The sequence below is a fragment of the Protopterus annectens genome, chromosome 5.part0, assembly GCF_019279795.1.
Source record: "Protopterus annectens isolate FY-2018-M chromosome 5.part0, PAN1.0, whole genome shotgun sequence".
Classification (NCBI taxonomy): domain Eukaryota; kingdom Metazoa; phylum Chordata; order Ceratodontiformes; family Protopteridae; genus Protopterus; species Protopterus annectens.
In genome coordinates this window covers 1,878,936,995-1,878,964,571 of record NC_056735.1, presented here as the reverse complement: position 1 = coordinate 1,878,964,571, position 27,577 = coordinate 1,878,936,995, and the positions used below count along the sequence as shown (strand labels likewise).

The 27,577-nt window shown below is 44.1% G+C and overlaps 1 protein-coding gene across 3 annotated transcripts in view; it reads right to left on the bottom strand.

Annotated features, from left to right (window-relative positions):
- The window catches only part of AKAP11 (A-kinase anchoring protein 11), a 1,036,012-nt gene that overhangs the window by 1,204 nt on the left and 1,007,231 nt on the right, over positions 1-27,577 (bottom strand). The gene's annotated exons all lie outside the window — the stretch shown is intronic.

The window sequence follows — 27,577 nt, the reverse complement described above, 5'->3', positions numbered from 1 at the left end:
GTCTTAATATTCTGCACACAAGTAAAGCAAGGGTTACCAAGGTAAAAAGAACAGACTACTAACAAAAACTTCTGTGCAAATGACATATGTTTTTTTGCAAAATTATTAGTACAACAGCTGTGGCTTCAACCAACACAGATGCCTTAAGATTGAGTAATCCAAGTGAAAACAGTATTTAGACTGTACTCAGCTCAGATCACAAACTACTAAGCAGGGCACACAGTGCACACCTACAAACAAAATCTATGTCCAATGGGTTTAAAACAACCACAGTCAGTAAGTTGGTCTAGTTTCTCCAGTGACAAGAAAAAGAAAAGTTAGTCAGTCTACTTATAAACAAAGGGGTAGAGTTTATGATGTTCATGGAGAAGACTGCAACACTACTTCGTTAAGCAGGACACAAGGTTTTAGTTTAAATGAACTTTTCTTAATTCTTATCTTCAGACAACTTTTACAAAATACAGCAGCACTCGGAATGGAATTTCCTCACAGGTTAAACACCCTATACCCTATTAAGTAGGGCGCTACATCGCTCTCATTCCCTTAAATCACGAATTATTTCCCAAAAGGCCACTGCATGTTAAACAAACTTCAACTTAATTCAGCAAAAGATGCTGTACTGTCTGATTAGTCAAGCAGAATACAATAAAAGCTGTCACACTGCTAAGTACAGAACAGTACAGCAAGCAAAGCACTCAGCACTATTGTCCCTACAGAAGCAGCACACTGACAGTTAAGTGACACCTGCAAGGCAAAAGACCATTCAACAAAAAGTAAATCTGTGTGCAAAAACCAAAAGACTAACACAGCACTAGATGCAAGGGAAAGACTAAAAAAAAAGAGAGACAGCTTTTGTCAGTCATGCTATGACAAATACAAACTAGAAAATGAAAAAGTTGAACACCCTCTTTTGAGTCTGTTTAGCACCAGTGGTTCAGTACGTTGTCTCTGCAAACAGAAATAGAAAGTGAAGAAGGCAGTACAATCCCCCCATTACCAAGAAATATAAGAACCGTTATTGTAGGCTGCTGAAGAGTTTTAATAATCTAATGCACCACTAAACATAACAAATGGAACATCATTTAAACAGTCAGGAAACAGATACAACTGTAGAACATGTTTTATTAATGGCTCCTCCGAAACAATGCTGCAATAAATACTCAGCACAAAATTATCTTATCAGCAAGGGGTCTGTAAGATAATGAGACAATGAGGACCTGCTTAAAGAATCTGCCAAATGGTCATTTCCACCAGTTCCTTATCTTTCCTGCTGTTTTAATGGGAGAACAAAATCATTACTTGTGATACACGCATTCTCATCGTTACTGAATGCTTATTTACTTCACTGTTATTGTAGAAGCAAACTGGTCTAGGGACCCTTTTCAACCATGACACAGAAGACCAATGGCAACAGCCAATAAGAGAATATGAGAACAAGCCATTATAACAAGTAGAAAATTACAAAAAAATGTGAAAAACAAATTATAATGTGTAGTTTGCAGAAACTGAGTATGCAATTAGTCAATGGTTACTAAATACAGGGAAATGCAACTTTAACTTGAATACAAAGGCTCTAAAAGTTGGGATTCACAGGGAATCCATAATGTAATGCTATACACTCAAGTGCTACTCCAGAGATCTACTACTTCACTGCAGAGAAGGTAGGCACTTGTCAATAACTAATACACATCACAGGTATATTGTTTGTGCTGACTTCTGGGGTAACTGAAAGCAGATTCTTATATAATGTCTGCAAGCATGGAAACTACTGCTTAGGGCCTGCACTTTGACAATGGCAGCATACTACTGCACTGACTGGAGCATACTACTGCATTGACCAGATACCCTGAAGAATAACAGATGAGACTAGCTTCCCAAGCAAAATCTACGGCATGCACTGTCAGAATTTTGAGGAGGAAGGAAAAGGCCATGCCAGGACTGAGATGAACAGGCAGAATCAGTAGTTTTTAAAAATAATATCCCGCATGTACCATTGCTGACGTGACGTTTGCCAAAAAGATGTGACACTAAAACATTATCCAAGAGTAAAACAAATTGAAGCTCCTCTAGCTGTCTTAATTAGCATGAAGGCCTTTTCTAGTACAAGATCCAAAGATCAAGTACCATACTGTGGTTGCACTCCAAGGACAACCTGCACTAACACTAGTAATAATTCTCCCTATACAGTCTTTAACATGACAGCAGGACAGACAGCCACGGGCGAATCAAGAAGCAAAATCTAGAAATGTTTTTCATGAATTGTGCAGCTTTCACCCACTCCTGCTTTAGCAGTTCTGTGCTGTGGAGATGTCTACTGATCATTGGTAGATGAGAAACTCAGTAAAATCAACTGCAAACATCTGAAGATGTCTGGGCCTGAGTGTTTTTGCTGTACACCTTCAAAAAGCTTTGATGCTGTTATGGCATGCAGTCATGCACTCCATTATTAAAATACTGTTCCATTTTGGGGGGTTTGCTCTGCCATCTCAAACATAATGGCCTATCTGCTTTCAAAGCCACAAGACCTGACACTGTAGAATTCAAAAGGAAACATTACGCAGACTGTTAAAGCTAATGGTATTTCTCTGAGCAATCACAAGCACACTTTCATACTAACAGATGAGGAAAAACTATAAAAGATGACTGCAACCAAAAGAAAACACAGAGGCATTCAAAACAGACTTAACTAGCAGGTTGTACCCAAGAGAAAAAGGCATATTACAAGACTACCGGAGACAAAGTAAGTGCTTACCAAGTTATCCTAGAAAATTTGACGTCAGTTGAAATCCCTAACCTGCAAACATTTCATATAGGCTATAATAACACAAGCAGTTACTGAAAGAGGTGGACAGATACAATAAACATGCTACAGCCCTAAGTATTGCCACTGGTGATAGATGAAAAATACTACTTTTATATAGGGCAAGAGAAGATGATGACATGTGAAGCCACAACAGGACCACAAGCTAAATTCCAACACATAATACACATGTTAAACAGCCCCCCCGCACCCCCACCCCCAACGTACAGTATAAAATACAAAAATTCAGGAGTGCAAGACAAAACAATGAGTCCACACAGATGACTACACTATTCTGATGATACTAGCTAGACAGGAAGAATTTAAAGATACTAAAATAAATCATGGGACAAATAATGCAGCCTTGAAGCAGAAAGACGGCAAGATAGAAAAGACTTGCTGAAACAGGAATGGGTCCTAAAGAAGTCATTAGGTTTTCCCATATTTTTCTAGCAAATCAAAAGATTTAACAAAAAGGATTAAAAAAAACAAGATAATAAAACAGATGCAATCAATCAATAAATATATAAAGCCAAAAATAAAGTGAAGTAAAAGAAGCAAGCACAAAAGAAAAATGGGCCAATGCTACAGTTCATAGAAATGGCTATAAAACACTGTTCTTGTACAGCAATGGAAAGCTTCATTAAAGTAGTGTTTCTGTGCACCATGAAAAGGTGAGTATAAACTGGATAAAGCAGAACCACCATACTAAAGTATGCAGAAGCAGAAACACAAACTATTTATTTGTTTATTCATATTTATTAACATTTGTTTACCATGAAAGTCCAGATGGGCACAGGTGCCCTGTTTCAGCGGAGGTCTGGGGAGAAAGGCTCTAAGAGATCATATTTAAGGCAATCGACATTTACAACAACAAATTTTATAGTGCAGTTTCACTGTATACATAAGACAATAATCAGTATAATAAAATTTGTATTGATATTCAAAACATTTAATTAACAAACCTTGTATTGAGACTTTATGGACAAAAGAGTGGTGCATACAACAGGTTGGAGTGATTTACAAAATGAAACAGAAGTAGTGATGGAATAGTAATTTGGCTGTGATAATTAGAAGGAGGTAGACACCTTCTTAACTTCTTTAGTTGGAGAGACAGAGAGAGAGAGCAGATAAAAGGAAGAATAGGCCAAGATAAGAATACGAAGATAATCTGATATCAGAATAACAAGCAACGGCAGCAAATAGCTCCACCCTCCTAATCTCTCAACTACTACATGCTCCATCAACACTAATATTAATATTCACTCACACATACTGGAACAAATGCACAATAACATTGCTACATCTGCTGCAAATGTTCCAAGCAACACATCACTGTGTCACTATGGAAAAGTTAAACAGGCTAGGACTACAAAACCACAAATCTAGCTCAATTGAAAATAACCTGCAAACCTGCAGTATTCTCAGCAAACCTAACAAATGCCCCCATTACAAAGACTGGTTTAAACATATAAAATGGGGTAAACCACTAAGATCCTCAAATCAAAATTAACTACAAATAACTAAAACCAATAATCGTTATGGTGAGCCGCTCTACTTAGTATCTGTAGCCAATCTACTGAACTTGCAAGAAATAAGACTGAAAACCAGTTCTAAACAATAAAAGCTATGTCACTCTCTGAGGTGAAACTGCCACTGTATTTAGTAGGAGTTGCATATACATTTCACATATTAACTGATCTCATACCATACATCTATACATTCGGATCTAATTATCCTGTATATTCTGAAATATTTTCTACAATAATTTAACTTTGTCTTTCTCAATTTATCTTATTTCTCTCAAGAAAACTCTAAATTAAGGTATCTCTTCCTCCAAAGCAACTTGCCTCCTGCCTTTCAAATGAGTATCCCATTAACAAGACTAATATCTTCTATACACTAGCTCAAAAACTCTATAACTTTTTGTTTTATTTCCAGCTAAATGCATTAAATTTTTGTACTATTCTATATTAAGTATGGTACTGTATTACATGCAACTGAAAGTATTTTTTTTCCACAACAGACATTATTTTCCAGTGCCTCAGCTGAAAACGGTTCAGTCAGACTATCCAACGTTAACAAACAAAAATGAATGAATAGAGGCTGTGATTGACAATCCCAGCTGCTTTGTTAGGGATGATCTGTATTTCTCTCTCCTCATGGTATGTATAAATTAGTCAAGACTTTTTCCTTCCTCATAATACCTTTTTAGATAAGGAAAGACTCGCAGTGGTGCAGAGGTAGCGTTGTCACCTCACAGCAAGAGGTTCTCTGGTTCGATTCTCGGCTGGGGTGCCTTCTCTGTGGAGTCTGCATGTCCCCCCTGTGTCTGTGTGGGTTTCCTCCGGGTGCTCGTGTTTCCTCCCACATTAGAAAGACATGCTTCTGGAGCATTTCTCCCCGGGCCTCCGCTGAAAATTGGCTTTGTTCCAAGTCGGACTTTACTGGTTAACAAATGTTAATTAAATAAATAAAATAAAGACTCCCCAAATTACCTACACAGTCAAATAACATCAAAACAATATTAAGGTTGCACTGAAGCCTTAATAAAAAGCTGCATTCCTTACAGGCATTCCTAACTTTGGGAAAGAGATACATATCTATCTATCTATCTATATATATATATATATATATATATATATATATATATCTATATATATATATATATATATATATATATATATATATATATATATATATACACACACATACATATATCTATCTATCTCTCTCTCTCTCTATATATATATATATATGTGTGTGTGTGTGTATATATATATATATATATATTTCACAACAGTAATAGCATCTCTGCAGTACAGGGTTAAATGCCTACCACTCCTTCAGACCAAATGCTGAACTGAAAAATGTAGCTGGAGAGGGTGCATCTGTGATCCTAAGAAACTGTTCACCTCAAGACTCAATGCAGGACAATGACCTTGAACTCCTCCACATCTTTCTCATGATAAACAAAACCCAGTGCTGTACTATTGCGAACTTCTATACCCTCAACGTGATCTTAGCAAACCATAAGACATATCTACACAAACAGACATCCTCCTAAACAGATCAACACAGTCTTCTTGAGTGACTTTAACTATCCCATCATATAGTAGGGAACCTATATTACCACGAATAAGTGGCTCCTTAGACCAAAGAGCCCAAACTTCATTTAGAAACTCAAAAACATTAAGACTTTGTTCTCGTCAACCTAGCCTCCCTCTGCTCTGCATCTATAGTTACCAAATCACTGGTCAAATCTGACCACTGCGCATTAACATCTGAGTGCAAGAAATACATTACTTCATACCTCTCCATCTTCAGATACTACTCAAAGGCAAATCTCCAACTAAAGGATGACCTGACGAAATTTAAATACTTCTTCACACAGATGATATATCGTCACATCACATGTAGTTTTACTCATGGGCAAATTCTGTGTCACCTCAGGGCTTGCACTGAGGCCGCTTTCCCCGTAAGTCATTTATTTATTGCACTGGGATAGTTCGACTCCACAGCAGTTACAAGTATACAGGTATTTAAAAAGTACAGCTGTGTACACTTACAATAAATGTAGATGTTTGAGTGTATTCACTGTTGCAGTCATCACATTTGGGTTATCCCTGCCAGGGTAGCCCTTAGTAGGCCCAAATACCAGGGGCTTAGTATTTCTGCGTAGATTGCTGTAGCTTCAGGACTGACGTCAGGTCGTCAGTAGTATAAAGTAAGGCAGCCGATGCCATTACATCAGTTTTTCTTGCCCTGTCAGGAGCCCCCAAGAGGGAGCTAGGATATGGTGGAAGAACCCCACCAGTAGAAAGTAAATACCAAAAAGTTCCTTGTAAGGAGAGAGAGAGAGAAAAGGGGGTTGGAGGGAGGGAAACCAGGTCTGCAACAGTGAATACACTTGAACATCTACATTTATGTTAAGTGTACACAACTGTACTATATTCTTCATGTTTCGTTGTTGAAGTCATCACATTTAGGTTGATTCCCAAAGCTGAAGAAAAGGGTGGAGGCAGTCAAGAAGACTGGGGTCTGGCTAGGATGCCCTGGATTTGGAGAAGATAGGCAGGTGGTAATGCTTGGTGAAGGTATTAACAGATGTCCATGTTGCAGCCTCCAGGATGTCCCTGGTAGGGACCCCTCTGAGGAAAGCTGCAGAGGTGGAGGTTGGTCTGGCAGAGTGTGTCCTGACCCCCTTAGGGGGAGGTTTCCCATGTTGCTTGTAGCAGAAATGGATAAAGTGTGCTATCCATTTGGAAATGGTTTGTTTGGATATGGCTTTGCACTCTGCTCCTGCAACAAAGCTGACTAACAACTGATCAGTCTTTCTAAATAATTTAGTCCTGGCTAGATAGAATCTGAGCTGTCTGTGCACATCTAGAAAGTGCAGTATCCTTTCCCCCTTGTTTTTTGGGTTAGGGAAAAAGGTGGGTAAATGAATAAATTGGCTGAGAGCCACACTGGACACCACTTTTGGCATGAAGGATGGGTTAGTCCTGAGGGAGACCCTTGTCAGCATGGAAAATGATGAAGGGCTCTACAGGCATTAGTGCTTGTAGCTCGGATACTCTTCTTGCTGAAGTGATGGCCAGAAGCAACTCTGTCTTCCATGAGAGAAATGTTAATTCTGCTGAAGCTGCTGGTTTAAAGGGGAGCAGGGTGAGTTTCTCTAACACAAAGTTTAGGTCCCCAGCTCTTCTGGGTGGCCTCAAGTTGCTAGCCCCTCTTAGGAACTGTTTGATGAAAGGGTGTGAGAAAAGAGGTTGCTCAGTACTAAAATGAGCAGAGATAGCAGAGGCATGAAATTTTAATAGAGGAAAAGGATAGACCACTGTGTAGTAGATCAGCTAGGTAATCCAGGATGAGAGGTAGGGAGGGCTGTGCCGTATCGGCTCCCTTAGCCTGGATCCAGGTGCAGAACATTTTCCATTTGTCAGCATAAGACTTTCTAGTGCTTGGGCGTCTGGCCTCACGTATAACATCTAGAACCCGTTTGCTGAGATTGGCAGCTTGTACAGTGGTCAGGGAATAAAACAGGCTGCCAGACTGAGGGTCTGCAACTGGGGATGCATGAATTCTCCTTCCCTCTGGGTCAGGAGTGTTGGGATCTGAGGGAGATGCCATGGTGGCAGAGGTGACAGGATGTGCAGCAGTGGGTGCCAGTGCTGGCGTGGCCAGTCTGGAGCATCAGTATTGTCCTTGGTTTTCCTCCCTTATTTTGAGCAGTACCCTGTTAATGAGAGGTAGTGAGAGAAATGCATAGACTGAGAGGTTGACCCACTGGAAGGATAGAGTATCCACTTTCCAAGCCCTACGGTGAGGCTCCCTGGTGCAGAACTTGCTGAGCTGACAGTTGGAGTGGCAAGCAAAGAGGTCGACCTTCGGGGGTGCCCCATTTCTGAGTTATAAGGGTGAAGGTTCTTTGGTCTAGCTGCCACTCATTTGGGTCCAGAAGATTTCTGCTTAAGTTGTCTGCTAGAGAGTTTAGAGAGCCTGGCATGAATTGTGCTAACAGGTGTAGTTGCATGGCTGAGGCAAGCTGTGTGCCAAAGGGTCATGGCGAGCTTGCACAGAGGGTAGGAGTGTGTCCCTCCCTGCTTGCTGATATACCACATCACAGTGGTGTTGTCTGCTTTGATCAGTAGAGCTCCCGGGAAGAGAAGGGGTCTGAAAGCTGTCAATGTGTGCTGGACAACTAACATCTGTTTTTGGTTGATGTGCAGATGTATTTGAAGTGGGCTACATTGGCCCTGTATGCACCTGCCATCCAGGTGTGCACCCCAGGCATAGTCTGATGCGTCTGTGGTGAGGGTCTGGGTGGCGTGGGGCTGTGAGAAGGGTAGTCCCTTGTTGTGGTAGCATGCTGCTGCCCACCAAAGAAAATCTTTCCTTAGACAAAGTATCATTGGTATAAGAGTTTCCAGGTCTTGACAGTGTTGACACCAAAGGGTTTTTAGGTACCACTGAAGTTTCCTCATATGCAGTCTAGCATATGGAATGAGTAGAATGCAAGAAGCCCCAGAGCTTGCAGGATTTTCCTTGCTGATAACTGGGGTCTGGTAGCTAGTTGAGAGAAATAGGCTGTCAGGTCAGGAAAGGTTGCTTTTCTGGTGTAAGGAATGCCATCTAGGATGCTGTGTCCAGGCTTGCTCCCAGGAATATAATTTTTTGGGTGGGTATTAGTTTGGATTTCTTTTTATTAATAGTGTACCCTAGGGAGGTCAGTAGGTCCTTTACAAAGGCCAGGTGCTTGAGCAGCTTTTCCTGTCTGCCTGAATTAGGCAGTCGTCTAAGTATGGGTAAATTTTATTATTTCTTTGCCTGCAAAATGCAATGGCGGGGAGCCAGACATTTTGTGAAAACTCTGGGAGCAGTAGATAAGCCAAAGGGAAGCGCAGAGAACTGAAAGTGCAGTTATCCTGCCCTGAAACATAGATATTTCTTGCATGATTCCCTGATTGAGATGTGCAGGTAGGCCTCTTTTAGGTCTAGGGTGGCTAGCCAAGCATCCTTGGAGAGCATAGGTAGTAGTTGCTGGAGGGTGAGCATTTTGAATTTTGGTATCACCAGGGAGGTGTCTAGAATGGATAGATCGAGGATGGGGCGCCAGGTGCCCTCTTTTCTAGGTATCAGGAAGAGCCTTGAGTGGAAATCTTGGCCTATCTGTTCTTTGGGAACATGCTCTGTTGCCCTCATAGAGAGCAGGGAAAGGACTTTCTTTTTGGCCTCTGCCCACTGGATTGGGGGAAGATCTGGGAACGCTTTTGGGGTTGGTAGAATGTGGAAAGAAAATATGTATCCCTGAGACACTATGTTGAGGACCCCAGCGGTTGTTGGTAATGATGGCCCAGGTGCTTGCATGGAAGGAGTTTTCCTCCCAGGGGCAAGTGCAGGTGGAAGTGTAGAGTCATTGTGAGTTCTTACCATGAGGGGGTGGCTTTGCACACTCTCTGGTTTAGAAGTGGCGGTACTCCACTGCTTTGACCTCTGCGTTCCCTGTTGCTGTTGTCTGGGGGTCTGCTTCCCTGGGGTCTGGGTGAACTGACCTGGAGGGGGCAGGAAAGGACCAGTGCTTGGAGGGGCAATGCCTACTGAACCTGGGTCGTTGGACCTGCAGGAAATCCTTAACTTTCTGCATAGATTTAATTTTTCTTCCATCTTTTTAAAGACCTCCTCTGCCTTTGTGCCAAATAAGTTGTCTTTGTGCAAGGGTGCATCCAATAGTTTAGATTTGGCATGGTCTGGCAAGGGCTGTTCCTTAAGCCAAGCATGCCTAAGGACAGAACCGATGACTGCTGCCCTGCAAGATGCTTCTAGGGCATTAAAACCACAGTGTAAGTTGTGCTTAGTTACTTGACTTGCAGAATGCATTAACTCTTGTAACTCTTTATTTTCTGCACAAGAAGGAAAAGATGATATTTTTTGTTTGAGGAGTTCCATGGTATGCTGCTGAAATTTTAGCATATAGAACTGACAATTTAGTACTCTAATAGCCATAGCAGCAGACGTTTATACTTTTTTTACCCCATCTGTCTAATGCTCGTGAATATCTATCTGAGGGTGTGGGATTCTAAGCAGAAGTTGCTTTAATTCCTTTAGGGCCTTGAGAGATAACTTCAGGGTCAGCAGTAGGATTTTTGAAAAGAAATTTGAGAGAGTCAGGGACTCTGAATACCTGTCAGGTTTCCTGGGAGCAGGAGGGAGGGTGTCAGGAGTCAAACTAGATTCCATGAAAACATCATCCACAACATCCAGGACAGGAGGAATGTCCAAGGGTCTGTGCTGTGGAAGATCTAAGAATTCCCTGAGTCTCTTTTTAGACTGAGGATAGTCCTGACATTCCCATTGGAAATGTTCCCTTAAAGTATGAAGGGTTTCCCCAAAGGATAAATCCTCTGGTGGAGTGGCTGAAGGAATGGATTCCTCTGCATCAGAATCCTCATAAGCAGAGAGGGGTTGCATGTCGTCATATTCCCAGTCATCTGACTCCTGTTCAGATAAAACTACTGGGGACAAATCTCTTTTTCTTTTGGAAGGGGTAGCCTAGCTTCCCCTGATCAGCATTCTAAAGTCTTCTGTCATTTTAAGCATTTGAGACTGAGGCAAGGAACTGGGTGCCCGAGATGGAATTGTCAGTTTCTTGGGAGTGGTTTGAACCCTGGGCCTTAGAAACTTGGTAGTTTTCGAAAGAACAGTAGATGCGAAAGAATTCATCGGTGTCGAGAATCGGTAGTGCAAAGTACTTCCTCGGAAGCCGGTGCCTGCTAAGCGGCTCCAGACCCATCCAAGGTAGAGACAACCACAGGATCCTTAGTCAAAAGGTTTTGCGGCATACCGGACTCCGAAAGGGTCTCGGTAGCAGCCTATGAATCCACAGAAGGAAGCATCAGGGGCTGCAAAAGCGCCTCACTGAGGACCACAGAGCTGACGACTAGCTTAACGGAAGCGTCGTCGGTAGGTTTGGACCTGTGTGGTCTGTCTCTGTCTTTATCCTTATGTTTTTTCGGAAGATCTGCTGTTGGATGACTTACCGAAGACATATAGGAAATGGAGGACTGAGAGCGAAAATATCTAGCTACAATAAGGGCCCGACGACGTATAGTTCTGGCGTTGAACAAAGTACAAAAGCGACAGTGGGGGATGTCGTAGTCTGGGCTTAAGCAACTGACGCAGTAAGAACGAAAGTCTTGGTGTAGTATTTGCTTTACACAGCTGAGACAATTGTTAACTTTTTCTGACATCGGTTAGAGCAAGAAAAAGGATCCCCAACGGGGGACTTAGCTTTAGAAGACTTCAACTTCAATTCGGAAACTGAAAATTCAGGTAGCGGCCGACCAGCACTTGTGCAAACTGCTTCTGTTTCGGGCTCCTCTACAAGAAAGACTGATGTAATGGCATTGGCTGCCTTACTTTACACTACTGACGACCTGATGTCAGTCCTAAAGAAACCGCAACCGACACAGAAATACTAAGCCTCTGGTATTCGGGCCAAATGAGGGCTACCCTGGCAGGGATAACACAAATGTAATGACTGCAACAGTGAAACACGAAGATCATCAGTATGATCTGATGTCAATCTTCACATAATCCTTGACTGTGGGCTCAGTTATGAGCCTTGGAACCGACTTGTCTGTTTACTTCAGCTCACGCCTCCCAAAAGTCTTGAGCTTGGCTCTACCCATAATGCTCCTTTTTAAACTACCTCAGATCTTGTTTGCCACTTCATGTGTCAGACACGTCCAACCTCTCTCGAGCTTTGGCAGTTAAGTTTTTTTCTATTTTTTTCTTCATATATTCTACTTTTTTCTCTACTTAGGTGCTTTCCCTTCTACCCGCTCCTCTCCTTTCTGCACATGTCAGTGATCCTTTTCTTTCCCTTGCCTATACCGTTGGGTAGTTCCCTTTACGTACCATTGTTGGTACTATCATCTCCTTTTCTTTACCTTTAAGGTAATTCTGGTTACCACTGTTGGTACCTTTTTCCCTTCTTTTCTATCTATATAAAATAAGTCTTTTTCTCCCCTTTTCCGTATGTGTGTGTGTCCTGTCAGCACTAGGCCTTGTTAATCTAGCATGGCTGATAAATCTTCCAAGGGCACCTCTGGTTTCATGAGCTGCCAAAAATGTGAGAGAGACACATCCAATTCAGATGGGCAAGTCTGCTGCGTATACTGTTTAGGCGCTGTCCACCATCAGGACGATTGTTCCATTTGTCATGGTTTCTTCGCCAGGACCTTGACTGAGCAGAGAAACAAATTAATACTGAAAGGTTTGTTAAAGGGAGACTTTGAGGATGCCATATCTGGTGCGAGAACTGAAGCCAGCTCATCATCCTCTTCTTCCTCATCTTGTAAACCAAAGAAACAATCTCATTCAGTTCTGGACAGTTCCGCAGAAGCATCTACAAAACTGACCAAGCAGCCTATGATGTCGACAGCACCAATAGGCAAGAATGATTCAGCACCATGCATTGCTACGGAACAGACACCTGCAGCTTTAGTACCAGACTACCAAGCCCATTCATGGAACTGAGACCACCTAGGTCTTCTATGGCATTGTCCGTTCGGTCCACTAACAGTCTCTCAGAATCGGACATCATGAGACTGGTTGACCAGCTCTTGACGGCAAGGGGATTATCTCCATCTTCAGTTCCCAGCCAACTCGGCTCTGAAACCAGTCCTCCTTTGACATCATCACACATTCCTCCTCCAACTCCAGCTGAGCCTTTGGAGCCCCTGGCACCGACCTGCCCAGCTCTGACTGCCTCGGTTCCGGTTAGAGTCTCTTCTCTGGAACAGAGAATTGCCTTGAGTTCTTCAGGTTTGTCGGAACCGAAGACCTCATGGAGTCGATGCTTCGTCTCTGGATCTGAAGGGCAGGGTTCGACTTTGATTTCAGAGCCTTCCAAGCCTCTCACTGCCTTGGCATTCATGGGGTCAACCTAGGTTTCTGCTTCTGAGGTGGCTTCCTTGGTGCAGGATTGGACCACGGTTCTAAAGGAGTCTATTTCGGTTACGGGACTCAATTCCTCTATGGGGGGGGGGGGGTGTCAATTGTGGATTCACAGTCCTTGCCAGCCCTGTCAGGCCAAACATCATCTGTATTTCCTCGTCTGGAACTTCCACCAGCCTCATCCCTGGTACAGGGGGCCCAAAAGCCTCAGGAGTGATCCACCTTGGTGTTTTTTTCTTTGGATACTTCCCCGGAACATCCCAATGAGGAAGTACCTTCGAAGAAAAAGTGTAAGAGGAAGCACTTAGACTCCCCGGAGGAGCCTTCACAGAGGATACCGGTTCTGATTTAGGGGAAGGTTACCCCAGGTCACTCGCTGATGATGCTTCCTTCAGGGACATCCTGGAAATCCTGAAACAGAGGGGTGGCTGGACTTCCCTCCAGCCTCCCTCGGAGGAATCGGTATACCTGGAGGCTTTTTGTGCTCAGCCCTCTATCTCTTGGATCTCTCCACCCTCTGACGAGCTTATTAAACTGACCGCTCAGCGGACCTGGAAAGTTCTTGACTCCATCGAGCTGATCCCGAAGGGGCCTGAAAAGATCCTATCTGCCCCTTAGGACATGCAGAACTGCGTTACGGGTATCTCTGTAGATGCCATGCTGATAGCAGCAACCACAAAAAAGGAAATTGCAGAGGAAAGTCCTACTATCCATCCTCCTAACAAGGAGTCTAGGACTATGGATAGGTTTGGAAAGCACATTTACGCTTCACTGACCTTTGCTCTCAGATCTTTGAGCTATATGGTGCACTTTACCAGGTTGCATTGAGATCTGATTAAAGAGGAGCAGTAGCCGAAGCTGTCTGAGACAAGGTTACCTCTCAGCTCGCCAACCTTGAATTGATTTCTATCTCATCCATGAGGCTAATTGCCCTCCCAGCTGAAGGGACGACAAGAGCAGCAGGTTCAGGCATAGCCATCAGCAGACACGCCTGGATGTGCTTGTGTGGCTTTGCGGAGCCATTTAAATATTCGTTAGTCAATGCTCTGTTTGACGGATCATCCCTATTTGGACCCAAGATAAAAGATACACTGGCCAGATGTGAGAAAGATGGGAAGACTCTTTCTGCCATAGGAGTATGCTACTCCACTCCTCAACGGCCCAACTCTAGGAACCAAAGAAGTGGGAGGCTATGGTTCAAAAAGTCGCAAGGGCCTTTCCAGGACTCACATGGCAAGGACTTCTACTGGGGCAGAGGGGGAAGTACGAATGGACGCTGTTCTAAAGGCAGAAGTGGCCCACAGAAACAGGGGTCCAGAGATTCCTTCTCTGGTATCTCCTACCAGTACTCCTGAATGGAGGCCCAACTGCCTTCCTCTGGAGGCAGTCAGGGGATGATTATCCCTGCGCTAATTTGCCTGGCTACAACTGACATCAGATAAATGGGTGCAGGGGATCATTTCCAGAGGCTACATCATTCCCCTTTCGACGAATCCAAAAACACAAAAAAATATTCCTGGACATTCCACTCAGTTACAGGGAAGCAGCAGTTGTAGAAATTCAAAAACTGCTCAAAAAGAGAGTCATCCAAGAAGCCCCACCAGACCAGAGAGGATTCAGGTTTTACTCAAGTTTCATTTTAGTGCCCAAAACACCAGGGGACTGGAGACCCATTTTGGATATCAGCCAGTTCAACAAGTCAGTTCAGCAAACCAAGTTCTGGATGGTCTCGGTACAGTCAATACTTCCTTTCTTGGAAAAAAAGATGATTTTGTATTACCATATTTAAATGGACAAACGCTCCAGAAGATTCCTGCATTTCCAGCTAGGAGACGGTCACTGTCAGTTCAGAGCACTGCCCTTTAGTCTCACCACTACCTCCACGGTATTTACCAAATTCATGGCAGTGGTAGCAGCTCATCTCAGATTGTTGGGATTTCGAAGTTTTCCTTATCTCGATGACTGGCTCCTTACCACTACCACGAAGCATCAACTCGTAAGGGCAAGGGATTACACCCTACATCTTTGCACTTCATTAGGCATTACAATAAATTACGAAAAGTCAAATCTGCAACCTACACAACAGCTGGAATTATTGGACCTCTGTTAAACACAATTATGGGAACCGCTTCACTCCCAGTAGAAAGGCTCCAAAAGATCAGATCACAAGTAAACCACACTATTCATAACAGAAGTGTTCCAGCCAGACTCATCTTACAGGCGCTAGACTCCATGGCAGCCTCCATTACTCTAGTTCCCTTGGCCGATATTACATGTGGATTCTCCAATGGCTTCTGGCCTCCCAATATTCGTTATTGAATCAGCCGATGTCACTTCACATCTTGAACTCCAATCGCTGCAAACAAAACCTGTTTTGATGGCTCCATTCCAATGGCATCCTTTCGGCCCGTCCTTTCCTCCTTCCACAGCCCCAAGCCATAGTGACCACAGATGCTTCCCAAATAGTGTGGGGGGCATTATCTAGGAAGAACAATCCAAGGCGCTTAGTCCCAACTGGAGGCCAATTTGCACATCAATATTTTAGAGATGAGGGCAGTGCTCTTAGCGTTGCAAGCATTTCAAGATGCCTGTCCCTTGGGAACAGTGGCAATTCAGATGGACAACATGTCGGTAGTCTGGTACATCAACAAATGAGGAACCAAATCTTATCCATTTTGTCGAAAAGCCCTCAGAGTTTGGCAATGGGTGATTTCTTCCAACCGCTTTCTCACGGCAATGCATATTCTGGTAAGCTCCAATGTGATAATGATGGACAAGCTGAGCATAACTATTCTGATGCCTCATGAGTCTCAATCCTGTAGTAATGGAAAAGACCTTCTACCACTGGGGCCAACCTTGCTGCGATCTGTTTGCATACCCTTTGAACAACAAGCACAGCATTTATTTTGCCCTGATCCCCCTCCGGGGGAATCACCCAGAGACGCTCTTCAACACAACTGGCCTCCGGTCTCCTGTACACCCTTTCCCCCAACTCCTCTGATATCTCAGTTTCTAAAGAAAGAGATCGAAGAAAGTAAAATTGTGTACACTTACCATAAATTTAGACGTCCGAATGTATTCACTGTTGCAGTCATCACACTTGGGTTATCTGCCTGCAGGTCGCCCTCAGTAGGCCCGAATACCAGAGACTTAGTATTTCTGTGTCAGATGCTGTCGCTCCCGGACTGATGTCAGGTCGTCAGGGGTATAAAAACAGGCAGCCGACGCCATTACATCAGTTTTTCTTGCCCCAAATGTCAGGAGTCCCCCACTAGGGAGCTAAGTTATGGTGGGGGAAAACACCACCAGTAAAACAAAAATACAAATACCAATACCCCTGAAAAGGGGGGTAGTAAAAGGTATATAGAGTTTAGAGAGAGAAAGAGAGAGAAAACCAGGGGGCTGGAGGGAGGGAAACCAGGACAGCAACAGTGAATTAACTCGAACATCTACATTTATGGTAAGTGTACACAACTGTATGTTCTTCGTTTTTTACTGTTGCAGTCATCACACTTGGGGTAGATTCCCAAAGCTAAAGAAGGGAGGACGCAGTCAAGATGAGTTAGGGCTGGCTAGAATGCCTTGCAGGACTGCTGTTGCAAAACCTGCCCTGGATTTGGAAAAAACAGGCAGGTGGTAATTTTTAGTGAAGGTGTGTACAGAACTCCAGATAGCAGCTTCCAGGATGTCCCTGGTAGGGACTCCCTTGAGAAATGCTGTAGAGGTAGATGTACTCCTAGTTGAATGTGGTCTGACCCCCTGAGGGGTTGGCTTTCCATGGTGCTTGTATCAGAAATAGACGCAGTGTGCTATCCATTTGGAAATGGTTTGTTTTGAAATGGCCTTGCCCTCTGCCCCTGTTGCAAAGGTGACTAGTAACTGGTCAGATTTTCTGAAGGGCATAGTCCTATCAAGGTAGAATTCTGAGCTGTCTGTGCAAGTCCAAGGAGTGCAGGATCCTTCCCTCTTTATTTTCAGGATTAGGGAAGAAGGTAGGCAAAAGGATAGATTGGTTGAGAGCCACACTGGACACCACTTTAGGCATAAAGGAAGGGTTAGTCCTGCGGGAGACCCTGTCAGCATGGAAAATAATGAAGGGTTCCACAGCCATAAGTGCTTGTAGCTCAGACACTCTTCTAGCTGAAGTGATGGCCAGAAGCAAGGCTGTTTTCCAAGAGAGGAATTTTAACTCTGCTGACGCTACAGGCCCAAGGGGGGGGGGGGGGTAGCGTAAGCTTTTCCAGTACAAAGTTAAGGTCCCAAGCAGGGGTGGGTGCTCTCCTTAAGTTGTTTGCCCCTCTCAGGAATTGTTTGATAAGAGGGTGAGAGAAGAGAGGTGGCTCAGTGTTGTAATGAGCCGAAATGGCAGAGGCATGGATCTTAATGGAGGATAAGGACAAGCCTCTGTGGAGTAGATCTGCTAGGTAATCCAGGATTAGAGGAAGGGAGGGCAGAGTTGTGTCCTCTCCTTTAGACTGAATCCAGGTGCAGTACCTTTTCCACTTATCAGCACAGGATTTCCTTGTACTGGGTCTTCTGGCTTCAAGGATGACGTCCCGCACCTGCTTGCTTAGGCTGCTTATTGGGGGAGAATTCAAGTAATAAACCAGGCTGCAAGATTTAGGGTTTGCAGTTGCGGATGCAAGATCTGTCCCCCCTGCTGAGAGAGCAGGGTTGGGTTCTGGTGAAGGTGCCAGGGTGGCACCGGTGAGAGACTTTGCAGAAGTGGGTACCAGTGCTGGTGTGGCCAGTCCAGGGCAATCAGAATTGTCCTTGTTCTGTCCTGTCTTATTTTGAGCAAAACTCTTGAGAGGAGAGGCAGAGGGGGAAAGGCATAAATTGAGAGATTTACCCACTGGAAGGATAGGGCATCCACTTTCCAGGCCCTGCTGTGAGGTGTCCTGGTGCAGAATCTTCTCAGCTGGTGATTGCAGGGGGAGCAAAGAGATCCACCTCTGGTGTCCCTCATTTCTGAATCAGAAGGTTGAAGGTGCGTGGCTCTAGTTGCCACTCGTGTGAGCCTAGGAGATTTCTGCTTAAATCATCTGCCAGTAAGTTTTGTTTGCCTGGCAGGAATTGAGCTTAGAGATGTACCTGCATGTCCAAGGCCGTGTTCCACAGGTTCATGTCTAGCATGCAGAGTGGGTAAGAGTGGGATCCCCCTGCTTGTTGATGTACCACGACTGTGGTGTTGTCTGTTTTTATTAGCAGGTGTCCTGGTGAGAGTAGGGATCTGAAAGCTGTCAGAGCATGCTGCACAGCTAGCATCTCTTTCTGGTTGATGTGCAGATGCATGTGACTTGGGCTCCAGTGGCCCTGAATACACCTGCTGTCCATGTGTGCCCCCCAGGCATAGTCTGATGCTTCTGTGGTTAGGGTCTGGGTGGCGTGAGGTTGGGTAAGGGGCAGTGCCTTGTTGTTCATAGGTTCATACTAGGCTATCTGCCCAAGGGCATTTATAAGCCTAGCCCATAGTTATTTGGCTTTCGCCACCCCTTTAGTTTGAATAAAACTATGCCTATTATTTTGCTGTGCCTCTGTCAAGCAGTGACACTGAAGTAATCCCTGGGGTATATCTGCGATCCCCCATCCATTGGTCAAGATTCCTCTTGAACAAGGCCAGCGAGGTGCTCTGCCTCACATGTACTGGGATTTTGTTCCACAGCATAGGGAGTCTCTGGGTGATGAATCTGTCCCTCCAGCACGTTCTATTAATAACCGTGTCAAGGTTTAAGTCTCCCGCCCTTGTGGTTCTGAGGGATCTAGATTTTTTGAGGTGAAGCATATTCATCAAATCAGGGTTTGACATGGCCTTATAGGTCAGGCACAGGTCACCTCTGAGCAAGCGGTATGAGACTGAATAGAGCTGGAGTTCTTTCAGCCGGGCAGCATAAGACATATTTTTGAGACCCTTTATCCTTTTGGTGAGGAACTTTTGGGGCCTTTCCAGCTGCTGCAGGTGTCGGGTCAGATACATTCCGAATGGGGCATTGCACTCAATCATAGGTCTAATGAGTGATGAGTACATCTAGATGTGAATCCCTTCATGATCAGGTGGGCAATGTAGAAGGTTTTCCTAACCACTTTAGCAACATGAGTGTCAAACGAAAGGCTACTGTCAACCTGGGTCCCCAGATCCCTGAAGACTTCTTCTGTGCTCAGTGGATTGCCACCTATATGGTAGCTAGGGGTAACCTTGTTTTTCCCGAAGGGTATGACTATGCATTTCTTGGCATTTAACTTTAGGCCATGGCTCTGGCACCAGTTATCCGTTTCTGTGAGGCCCTTCTGAAGGATATCTGTGTCAGATGTGTTTTCGACTATGGCGCCCAGTTTGTCAGCCATAACCCTCCTGTGTTTGCTTGTACTTCAGAAAAGTAGATGCCGAACAAGAGTGGACCCAGGACTGAGCCCTGTGGGACACCACTTGTGACAGGCTTTGAGTCTGACATGGCTCCAGCAACTCTGACCCTGTGGGTTCTGTCACTTAGCCAGTTTGCAACCCATCTTGTAATGTATGGGTTTACATTCAAGCTGATGAGTTTTTCGATGATACCTGAGTGGGGTATTGTGTCGAAGGCCTTTGCCAGGTCAAGGTAGGCTGTATGGACTGCCTTTCCCTCATCAATGGCCTTGGTGACTGTCTCGAAAAAGTCAACCAAGTTTAAAAGGCATGATCTGCCTTTGACAAAGCCAAACTGGGTTGGATCCAAAGTCTGCAAGTTCCCTATGTCTTTATTTATGAGTTCCATTATGATCCTCTCCATGGCTTTGCAGATAAGGCTTGTCAAGCTAATGGCACGGTAATTTCAGGGTCGGTGGAGGCACCGCCCTTGTGAAGTGGGACCACAGTCGCCGTGCGCCACTCCTTGAGTGCGTATCCTGAGGTGAGGCTAAGATTAAACAGCTGTCCTAACTGCGGGTTTAATTCCTCATTGAGTTAAGTGGAGCACACAGCCGGGGACACCATCCGGTCCCATGGATGCTGTGTTTTTGCTTTGGAGAGAGCAGTTCTCACCTGGGCGTTGGAGATGTTTGGGGGCTACAATCCTCTGGTATAGATATCTCTCCTTTTGGGGGAGGGAGAAGTTTGCACTGAACCTGTCAGCCAGTATGTTGGCAATGTGTGTAGGTACAGTAATCTTCACATCATTTTGAACTAATTCTGAGCATATCTGGGAGTTTCCTCCTAGGTTTCTAACATAGCTAAAGAAGGCCTTATGATTGTCTTTTGAGTCCTTGGCGGTTTTTCTCAAAATTTGCCTTGGATGATTTTATGAGAGCTCTTAGTTTTTACTTATAATGATCAAAGGTGTCTTACCTTTCAAGGATTTTGCTCTATCTTGTAGTAGCTTCCTCCTTTTGTTGTAGAGCTTGTTTATGGCTGGGGTCCACCAGACTGGACGCTTGCCTTTGGTACAAAGAGTCTTAGTTTTGTTTGGGATTGCCTGATCCATGCAGTCCTGTAGGTGCTGGTAGAAGGCATTTGTAAGTGATTCAGCGGTTTGAGTAATGTTTACCACTGGCTCAGGGGCCTTAAAGAAGACCACACTAGTTTTTAGAAGTGTGAAGTCGGCTTTTGAGAAGTTTTTCACTGTGGTCTTTTTTATTTCAGGTGCGGGCGGGATGAGGACCTCCAGCGAGATTAGTTTATGATCTGATCTCACCAGTGAGGGGTATACTTCCGGTGTTGAACATTGTGATCCCATGTTCGTGATGATGAGATCAAGTATGTTTTCTCCTCTTGTGGGGATGGTGACTAGTTGTTCCATGGCATTTGAGTTTATGAATTCCAGGAACCTTTGGGCTAGAGTGTTTGGGCTTGAGTAGTGTTCCCAGTCTATATTAGGGTAGTTGAAGTCACCTAGTATGATGGTGTTTGGAGATACATTTATCCCCTCCATTGTTTTCAGGAAGGCCATGTGAGGTTCCTGAGTTTGAGAGGGTGGCCTGTAACATGCTACAAATTGCAGAGCAGTCTTGCCTATGGTTAATTGCACCTGGATGGTCTCCGATGCATCGTGCGTTGCCACCAACCTTGAGGTGTGGGTGTCCTTTATGAATATGGACACCCTCCTTTCTTGGTGTTGTCCGGATTTTGGGGCGGGAACGCATGATATGAGGTGAAACCTGCTAGTGCTGGGGTGCTCTCAGGAGCCTTGAACCAGGTTTCTGTCACAGCACAGACATCGATGTTCTCCATACTGAGAAGGGCCTCGAGTGCGTGCATCTTGAGATTGAGACTTCTGGCATTGAGCAGCATTACCCTTAGTTTTTTTACTTTTTTGTGTTCTAGGGTGGTAGGTTTAGAATTTGAGCCTTGCCTAAAAAAGGCACTATGGGGGTGGCAAGAGCCTTTGCCAATATCCGGAAGCTTAGGGGTGACAGGTGCAAGCCGTCCCTTGCGAAGCAGCATGGCTTGTCCAGCATGTCATCCCAGGCAGACAGAAATTGGATCCCCTTTGAATGACACCAGAATTTAAGCCAGTTATTAAAGCTGATCATCTTATCACTGTATTGTGGCATCATTCTAGGTGAAGGTAGGATACTGCTCAAGGTCAGGGTCATACCTGCCTGGGCTACAAAATCAGAGAGCTCCTCAATGTCTCTTTTCATGTAGTCCAAGGAGGTACGTCTCAGGTCGTTGACACCAGCGTGGACAATGACTGAGTCGTACTTGTACCTGCTGTTGAGAGACCTGAGTGCTTGTGTTATGTGGCGGATTCTAGCGCCCGACAGGCAGCTTACTGTGACCTTCTCCTTACTCAGTCTGGTGGCGGGGACGTCAGTGTGTCTGACTATGGAGTCACCTATGACAAGTATGTTTGGTGTTGTATTTGGCCTTAAGGGCAGTGACTGCTTTGCACACTGATTTTGTTGTTTATGTGTTGTTTGTGTGGTGTATTGAGTTTGCAGTTGCTTGGGTGTCTGCTTTGGAGGCCTCTGCTGTTTAGGTAAATTTTTACTCAGAGCCTCCGAGTATGTCTTATTGTGTTTATGTGTTTGATTCAGTGGTGTGGTTGAGTTATGTGAGACTGGTATTGTGGTGTGTGTAGTTGCCTTCTCCTCTTGCCTGGTCTTGCCAGTCCTGAGTTGAGAGAGCTCAGCCTCCAGTCTGGCTAAATAGCTGCATCTCTCACAAGTGTTAGTGTTACGTGGGAGGAGGAGAGGGTTGTCCGTGTACATGAGGCAATTGTAACATTGTCTCAGAATTCCCAGATTCACCAACTGGGCAGGAGAGGACGCCAGCATCTGACCCTTCGACATGCTAGAAAGAATTATGAGTTGGTATGAGACAGAAAAGTAGTGGGCTTAGCAGGGAAGTGGGCACTTCTGGGGGGTTTTGCTAGTGAGAGATTTGTATAATATAGGAGTGCTTGACCTGCAAAGAGAATGCTTATAAGACAAGGGATATGCTTATAAGACAAGTGCTGAGCTTTTTGAGAAGAAAAAGCTATTTGGAACTAGTGCTGCACTTTTTAGTGTAGGTGTAAACTGTTTAGGTTCCTAACAGAGCAGTTCTAAGGTAAAAATTGAAGAACAGACTTTCTGGAGCCAGAAAGAGTTTAACCTTGTTTAACGGCTGCCCGATGCTGCTCTAGTGGCAACTCCGCGCTAAAGCACTTTAAAGCGTGCTTGATAGCAGGGGCTGGAAAGAAGCAGGAATAGACCCAAAAGGGAAAATAAAACTACAGTTTCACGTCAGTAACCACCTCTACGGGGGGCAGGGAAGCTGCTCAATGTTAGTCACTGCCACTGATCAACAGAGAGACCCTCCTTCAGCCCAAGCAAAAATGGCCTCACAGAAACTTTCAAACAGTTCAGGAACAGCAAGCCTGTAACTGAACTTTTTTAACTCTCAGAAAAGTGGGAAAAAAGCAAGATTTTTTTTTTGTTTTTTACAGAGATAGCAGAGGTTCACAAGTAATATCAAGTTATAACAGTGCAGTAAATGACCCCAGACAAGAGTGCTAGGTCAAGGACAGAAAATATGCAAGTTTTAAGAAAAAAACGATTTAAAATTAAGTGCAAACAGGAAATTCAGCAAACAGCTTTTGGTTATGCTCTAAATACAGCTACTAATACAGAAATCAAGTTTAACAAGTCAGAAAATGCTCAAGCTAGGCAGCTATGCAGAAAAACTTAGCAAATAAACAGAGAAAAAATACTTAAAATCTCAAAAGTGGCTCCCTTCTTCTCTCAGCATTTTTTCCTCTTGGAGGGTGCTTCACCAACAGCCAACAAGCCTGCTGTTAGACAGGGTATTATGGGAATGACAGTTTCCAGGTCCTGAGCATGTTGGCACCAAAGACTTTTTAAGTATCACTGAAGTTTTCTCACATGCAGTCTGGCATATTTAATTGGTAGGATGCATGAGGCCATGAACCCTAGAGCCTGCAGGATTCTCCTTGTGGATAGCTGGGTTCTGCTGCCCATTTGAGTAAAATAGCCTGTCAGATAGGCTTGTTTTTCTGGAGTGAGGAATGCTATCTGGGATGCTGTGTCCAAGCTTGCTCCAAGGAATACAATCTGTTGACTGGGGACTAGTTATGATATATTTTCGTTGATGGTGTACCCCAGGGAGGTTAGCAGGTTTTTTACAAATGTCGGGTGCTGCAATAGCATTTCCTGACTGTCTGCCTGAATCAGGCAGTCGTCCAGGTATGGGTAAATTTGAATATTTCTCTGTCTGCAGTAAGCAATGGCTGAAGCCAGGCATTTTGTGAATACTCTGGGAGCAGTGGATAAGCCAAAGGGAAGCGCAGAGAACTGATGATGCATAGATCCTGCCCTGAAGCGTAGATATTTTCTGCATGACTCCCTTATAGGGATGTGCAGATAGGCTTCTTTTAAGACTAGGGTGACTTACAGGCATTTGGCTAGCATAGGTAGAAGCTGCTGCAGGGTGAGCATTTTGAATTTTGGTACCAGCAGGAAGGTGTTGAGATTTGAAAGATCTAAGATTGGGAGCCATGTGCCCTCTTTTATGGGTACCAAGAAAAGTCTGGAATAGAATCCTTGACCTTTCTGTTCCACAGTAACCGGCTGAATTGCCCTTATAGAGAGCAGAGATTGGACTTGGTTTTGAGCCTCTGTCCAATGATTTAGAGGGAGGTCTGGGAACCCTTTTGGGGTTGGCAGTGTGTGGAAGGAAAATTTGTACCACTGGGATACAATGTTAAGGACCCATCTGTCTTTGGTGATAGGAATCCAGTTTTTTGCATGAAAGGCAAGCTTTCCTCCTAGGGGAACAAGCAGTTGGACAGAGGAGGGGGGTGGAGTTGAGAAGTCATTGGGAATTCTTTCCACAAGGGGGTGGTTTAGCACTCCCTGCTTTAGAAGTGGAGGCACTTCATTGCTTAGGTCTCTGCATACCCTGAGAGTGTAGTCTGGGGGGGGGTCTGTTTCCCCTGGGTCTAGTTTGAGATGGCCTTGAGGGGGCTGGAAAGGACCAATGTTTTGAGGGGCAATGCCTACTGAATCTAGGAGGCTGTACTTATAAGAATTCTTTGACTGTCTGCATAGATTTAGCTTTTTCTTCTATCTTTTTAAGAACCTCTTCTGCTTTGGTGCCAAACAGATTGTCCTTGTTCAAAGGAGCATCTAGTAACTTGGATTTGACATGATCTGGCAAGGTCTGCTCCTTAAGCTAAGCATGCCTTCTCAGTATAGAACCAGTGACTGCTGCCCTGCAAGATGCTTCTAGGGCATCAAAGCCACACTGCAATGTATGCTTGCTGACTTGGCTTGCAGCATGCATAAGCTCTTGCAATTCTTTATTTTCTGCAGTCTGTAAAGGTAGCTATTTTTTTTTTTGCTTAACAAGTTCCATAACATGTTGGTACTTCAGCATGTGAAACTGACAATTCAAAGCCCTAATGGCAAGAGTTGCAACGGTATATACTTTCTTACCCCAACTGTCCAAAGCTCTGGGATCTCTGTCCGAAGGGGTGGGATTCTTAGCTGTAGTCTTGATACCTTTAGGCCCCTGGAAAATGATCTCTGGGTCAGCAGTAGGATTTTTCTAAACAAAATTTGTGAGAGTCAGGTACTCTGTAGTACCTGTCTGGTTTCCTACGGGCAGGGGGTAAAGTATCAGGAGTAAGACTGGATTCCATAAAGACATCAACAACTTCCAGGACTGGTGGTATTGCTAAAGGCCTGTGTTGTGGCAAGTCTAGAAATTCTCAGAGTCGCTTTTTGGACTGAGGATAGTCTTTGCATTCCCACTGGAAATGCTTTCTTAAATTATGTAAGGTTTAACCAAAAGAGAAATCCTTTGGAGGAGAGGCAGAGGGAATGGATTCCTCTGCATCAGAATCCTCATAAGCAGATAAGGGCATGTCTTCATAATCAGAAACCTCAGAGTCGTCAGACTCGTGGTCTGTTGAAAGCTGCTGGGGACTAGTCCCTTTCTCTCTTAGCAGGGGAAGGCTGACTTCCCCTAATCAGCATAAGAAGGTCTTCTGCCATTCTATGTATTTTATTTTGCGGCAAGAGAGCAGGTGCATGCGCTTTGGTCATCGGTTTTCTAGGCATAGCGTGTACTGTTGGCCTTAGAAATTTGGTAGTTTTAGACAGAACTGAAGTAGTCAGTTTGTGTCGAACATCGGTAGTACGAAGAACTTCCTCAGAAGGTGGTACCTGCTCAGTGGCTCTGGACCCATCCAAGATAGAGACATCTGCCGGTTCCACAGGCGTACCGGACTCCAAATGGGTCTCGGTACAGGCCTGTGAACACACTGAAGCGGGCATCAGGGGCTGCAAAAGCGCCTCACTGAGTACCAGCAAACTGGCAACTAGCTTAACGGAGGCGTCGTCGACAGCTTTGAACCTGTGCATCTGTCTTTATCCTTACGTTTTTTCAGAATATCGGTAGTCGGATGGCTTTTGATGAAATTGAATTTCTTGATGTTAAGGTGAACAAAATTGATTTGACTAGCCTAGTAACTAGTATTTATAGAAAACACACAAGAAAGAATAATCTGCTCCATAGAGATAACATGCATCCTAGGCATGTTACCCGAAATGTTGTTAAGGGGCAGGTGTACAGGGTCATGAGACTCCATAATAATGACGAACAGCTTGCAGAGGCCCTGGAGACCTTGAAAATGGATTTTCTAGATACAGGCTACAAGGAAAAGGATATTGACAGTTGTATTTCTGATGCGTATAAGGAGAGAGGGGGCAAATGCAGGCCTTATTACGCTGCTGCACCTAACACTGAAGCCATAGCTACAGAACAAAGGAGAGGATTGATTAGGGTTCCTCTCACATATTCTTCTGATGTTAGTAGTATATCTGATATTGTCAAAAGGAACTGGGGCATTTTGGATACCGTAGATGAATTAAGAAATGCCATAGATACTGTTCCACACTTTTCTTTTAAAAATAATAGCTCCTTGAAAAGGCATCTGTGCTAAAATACTTCTACTTTTAACAAGGTTTTACAGTCAGAGAGGCATGGTACTTTTAAATGCAGGAATTGCACAGCCTGCAAGTTTATACACTCTAGTCCTACTTACATGCACCCTAATATGCACTTTAAAATAGACACAAACTTTTATGCTGATTGCAGGACTAAGAACATTGTTTATTTTAGCTACTGCACTTTCTGCCATGCTTTTTATGTAGGTATGAGTAACAGACAACGCAAAGACAGGGTGCTGGAACATGAGAGACATTAGAAACAAGAAAGACACCAATGCCCTTGCTAAGCATATTATGTGCCATGGACAGGAACATAATTTTAAATTCCTTGTGCTAGATATCATTCCTGAGAGTTTGAGAGGGGGAGATCTTAGGAATCGCACAGAATCTGCAGAGCAAAAATTAATTCTGTCTCTTAATGCTGATAAAATACCAGGTCTTAACGAAGTTGTCTCTCTTAAGCCTTTTTTAAAAGCTAGACCTCTCAAACACTGAGTATAGGATTGTTTTCTACACATATTTTTTACATTTATTTCTTACCTTTTTTATACGTTTCATTTGCCTGCTTTCTTGTTGTGACATTTTTCTCTTAGATAATTGATGCTTTTATCACTGCTTTAATTGACTAATTAACTTATGGTATTTAACTGCATTTGTTACTAGTTTAGAACAGTCTGATAAGCGGTGAGAGCACACCGTGAAAGTGCTTACTCTTTTTTGTGTGCATTAAAGTTTATTGTTTTACCTTGAGCTGTGTTAGCTTCGGTACTTTTTTGTTTTTCTTAGCAGAAATACTAAGTCACTGGCATTAGGCTGACTGAGGGCTACCTGCAGGCAGATAACCCAAGTGTGATGACTGCAACAGTGAAACACGAAGAACATCAC